At 37.3% G+C, this 4,935-nt stretch overlaps 1 protein-coding gene across 1 annotated transcript in view; it reads right to left on the reverse strand.

The window, feature by feature from the left end:
* Positions 1 to 4,935, reverse strand: part of LOC126384396 (oocyte zinc finger protein XlCOF6-like) — a 164,070-nt gene that overhangs the window by 63,067 nt on the left and 96,068 nt on the right. The window lies entirely within an intron of this gene.

A 4,935-nucleotide genomic window follows, 5' to 3' on the forward strand; every position in this document is an offset into this window, starting at 1 on the left:
AAGTCATAGTATAGCATGTCGTCCAAAATCATGTTTTGTGTCTGTCTGTAGTTGTTTTGTGTCTCTTTGTGGTTGTTTTGTGTCTCTTGTGGTTGTTTTGTGTCTCTTTGTAGTTGTTTTGTGTCTCTTTGTAGTTGTTTTGTGTCTCTTTGTGGTTGTTTTGTGTCTCTTTGTGGTTGTTTTGTGTCTCTTTGTGGTTGTTTTGTGTCTCTGTAGTTGTTTTGTGTCTCTTTGTGGTTGTTTTTTGTCTCTGTAGTTGTTTTGTGTCTCTTGTAGTTATTTTGTGTCTCTTTGTGTCCACAAACTGTCATCGTTTTAAACGCTGGTTTGAGCAGGCAAATTCTACTTTCCATTTTTCATTCATACCAGCAGAGTGACTTCAGTCTGTTCACGTGCCTCTGGGTTTAGAATCAGTCAGTCAACTGATGGAAACAGTGATTTACATTGACGTCACCTGCTGATGTAAAAACCGAACAACATGTCGAAAGTGTAACGACTGCAGGAACTCCTCAGAGGATCAGACTGACTCATCAACAGCTTGTTTCTCCACCTGCTCATTAAACTACAGCTGTTTCCTGTCAGAGGTGAGAGGTCAGCCGCTCTGATGACTCCATATCATTTAAAACTTCTCCCATCATCCACCTGAGCAGGAGACAACAGGTCTGATTCGCCCGGCTGACCTCAGATCAGGGAGGTGTTAAATGATGACGCAGGAGGACAAACTGTTTTTGCCCTTTTCTTTGTCTGATCTGCATCGTCAGGCGACTCGTTCAGAGAGAGGTCGGTCTCTGCTGCTTTCATCTCGACTCTCATTAACGGCTAAATGTCAAACAGCAGCCACAGCCTTTCACTGACCACTGAAAACCTTGTATCTACACGTCTATAAAGTGACACAAGCTAAATTAAAAAGCATAAAATACTTAAATATAATCAAGTAAAGTTTGTGTCACTCAGGTTATTGACCTCCACAGGCAGGCCTTACTGAAAATGAATATTATCGTAGTAAAATGGACACTCGTAACACAGGAGAGTTGTTTTATTTGCAGCATCTTAAAAAACAAACAAAAAAACAAAATTAAAAAACAAGCAGAAAAAAAAGAAAATAATACAGAATTTTTTTTGAAGAATACAGAAAAAAATAGAAAAAAAAAACTAAAGACCCTGCCCAAAAACCAGACAAATCAAGAAAAAATGGAAAAATTAATAAAAAAAAATTGAAAAAATATAGCCATAAACAGAAAAATAAAGGAAAATAAGAAAACAGGAAATGAGAGAAAATACAGAACAAATTAGAAAAAATTCAGAAAAAAACAAAATACACTAAAACTTGGAAAAAATAGAAAACTACAGAGAAGATTGAAAAAACAAGAAAAAAATTACAGAAAAACTCAGAGAAATGTAGAAAAAATACAAACAGAAACAGAAAGATACATGAAAATGAGAAAGATCATAAAAATGGCAGCCGGTGAGCAGAAATTGTCTCTATTTGCGGACGACGTAATGGTGTACCTAAACAACCCACACAATCTCTGTCAGTCTTGATGTCCTTTTTAACAGAGTACGGATCATACTCGGGATACAAGCTTAATGTCCAAAAAACACAAGTTCTGAGTTTTAATTACACTCCCCCCAAGATCTTTATCAAAGATACCAATTAGGATGGGAGAAATCAATTATGGACCACTCAATAAGGAAAGTTTGGCAGATATACAGTACATAGATGGACTTTGATACCATACTTAAGCCTTAGTTCATGCGTAGAATCAATTACGATGAACATACTACCAAGGGTTTTGTACCTTTTTCAGTCAATACCTGTAGACGATGCGGACAAACAGTTTGAGGAATGGGACAGATTATTTTCTAGATACATATGGGGAGGGAAAAAAACTAGAGCAAGGTACAAAACTTTACAGTTACCAAAATCTAAAGGGGGTTTAGCACTTCCACACCTGATCAACTATAATAAGGCAGCTCAGCTGAGACCCCTAATTGGTTGGTGCACTCCTAACTATGAGGCTAGATGGAAAGAAATTGAACAAACAATGGGAAAAGGAATACCAGTTAATGCAATAATTGTTGACCCCTCACTATCCACCCAGCTCCTAGACAATAATAACCTGTGGATTAACAGTTCATTACAAACATGGAATGAAACACTTAAACACTTTCACTTAAGGATGGCAGCAGATATTTTAAGATGGTTTGCATTCGACCCAGAATTCGTACCTCGTAAACACGACAAAAGATTTAAAGATTGGATCTCCAGTGGGCTAACAGCACACTGTACTCTCATGAAGCAAGGTGTTACAAGGAACTTCCAAGAGCTTAAGAATAAATTTAACTGGGAAAAACCGGCAAACTGGGACCTTTTTAGATATTTACAGATTAGTGATTACAACAATAAAAAAACAAACAAAAAAATAAAGCAAAATGTGGCCACAGAAAATTAACTACTCCAAATATTTATTAGAGCATATGAGAATGAACCTTATAAAAAGGTCATTTTGAAATTGTATTTAAGTAAGTTTTAAGTAACAACTAAACAAGGAAAATACATTTTGAGTTAAAACAAGGTGGGAAACTGAGGGAAACCTGACTATCACACAAGGGGAATGGGAAGAGATACTTAGACAACAATGAAAAACGACGAGCTCTCCATCCTGGAGAGAATTTGGTTGGAAGAATGTCATGCGTTACTCTTGTCCTGCCCAGAAAAAAACGTTTATAAAACCAAATGGACTGTTTGTGTGGGAATAAAGCAGCAAATAACTTTCATATCTTCTGGGGCTGCCCTTTGGCTGCTCCCTTTGGACTAAAATTCATGGCATTCTAGAAACGGTTTTCTCAACCAAAATAACCTTTAATGTTGAACTGATGTATGTGATTAGTCTGGAGGAAGTCGAATGGAGAAAAAAGGATAAATATCTGCTGAGAACACTATTGGTGGCATGCAAGAAATCCTTAACCAAGAAATGGCTGAAAAAAGAATTGCCTAGTGTTGATGAATGGATTGACTTAGTTCATAATATCTATGTAATGGAGAGATTGACTTTCAGTCTGAGAACCCAGAAGGACATTTTTATTGAGAACTGGACAAAATGGTTGCTTTATGTCTTAAACATTAGACCTGACTTTGTATTTTTTTAGGTTTTTATTTATGTTATGTTATGTTTATCTTTTTTCCTTTTCTGCTTACAGTCTTCATGTTCAGTTGGTTCTGGATTTTGTTAACATTTTATACTGCTCATTAAAACCAATAAAAAGAGAATTATAAAAAAAAAATAAAATGAGAAAGATAGAAAAAACAAGAAAAATACTGAAACAAAAAAGAAAAAATACAGATTTTTTTCTTGAGAAAATTCAGAAAAATTAGAAATGTGAGAAGACAAATTGAACAGAATGAAAAGACTTTTATTTCGGCCATAGGTGGACCACTGGGCTCTGCTGCTTTCATCTTGACTCTCATTAACAGCTAAATGTCAAGCAGCAGCCTCAGCCTTTCACTGACCACTGAAAACCTCATATCTCCACGTCTGTAAATAAATTTCAATAAATTAAAAAGTAAAAAATACTTTAAAAAACATATTGTCATTATGTTCAGAGACAGATTAAAATCAGGACGTTGTTGTATGAGCTGCTCATGTTTCTGCCCTTTATTTTAAATGTTTGACTTGTCGTAGATGTGCAGGTCACTTCTCTCCGAATAAACAGCCGAAGATAAATCTCTAGTCGCAGACGTCAAAGAGTGACTCGACAGTCGAGGCTGAAGATGACATCACACACACGCTGTTTTTCACAGAGACCAGAGGAGGACGAGGTCGTCCCTGTAACCTTTCAGCTTCAGTGACCTTCAGAAGAGAAATGATACTGCAGCACTTCAGACAGGCGGGGGGGGGGGGGGGGGGGGGGTGTCAGAAAGTTTGAAGTAAAAAAAAAAAAGTCTCAGATTTGAAATAACACGTAGAAGAAAGTCAGTTTGATGAATCATTATGGTGTTCATCAAACATGATGTGTTGAAAGAAATCCAACAGTAATTCTGCTTTACAGTTTCTGGCTGCGATTAATACTAAATAGTAAACTAATATTAATACTTAAATAGTAAACATGTTGGTAACTGCTAACTGGCATGCTAACTGCTGACCCACATGCTAACTGCTGACTGACATGCTAACTGCTGACCAACATGCTAACTGCTGACCCACATGCTAACTGCTGACTGACATGCTAGCTGTTGACCCACATGCTAACTGCTAACAAACATGCTAACTGCTGACCAACATGCTAACTGCTGACCAACATGCTAACTGCTGACTGTCATGCTAACTGCTGACCAACATGCTAACTGCTGACTGTCATGCTAACTGCTGACCAACATGCTAACTGCTTATTGACATGCTAACTGCTGACCCACATGCGAACTAAATCAGAGAAAAATATTTCCATCACCTCAGAAGAGTGTTTCAGTGTGTGTGTGTGTTATGATGCGTTTTGTGTGTGTGTGTGTGTGTGTGTGTGTGTGTTATTATGCGTGTGTGTTATGATGCATTGTGTGTTATGATGCGTTTTGTGTGTGTTATTATGTGTGTGTGTTATGATGCACTGTGTGTGATATGATGTGTTTTGTGTGTGTGTTTTATTATGCGTTGTGTGTGTGTTATGTGTGTGTGTTATGATGCGCTGTGTGTGTTATGATGTGTGTGTGTTATGTGTGTGTGTTATGATGTGTGTGTTATGATGCACTGTGTGTATTATGATGTGTGTGTGTTATGATGCGCTGTGTGTGTTATGGTGTGTGTGTTATGATGCACTGTGTGTGTTATGATGTGTTTTGTGTGTGTGTGTGTGTGTGTTATTATGCGTTGTGTGTGTGTTATGTGTGTGTTTTATGATGCCTTTTGTGTGTGTGTGTGTGTGTGTGTGTGTGTGTGTGTG

The sequence above is a fragment of the Epinephelus moara genome, chromosome 22 (assembly GCF_006386435.1).
Source record: "Epinephelus moara isolate mb chromosome 22, YSFRI_EMoa_1.0, whole genome shotgun sequence".
Classification (NCBI taxonomy): Eukaryota; Metazoa; Chordata; class Actinopteri; order Perciformes; family Serranidae; genus Epinephelus; species Epinephelus moara.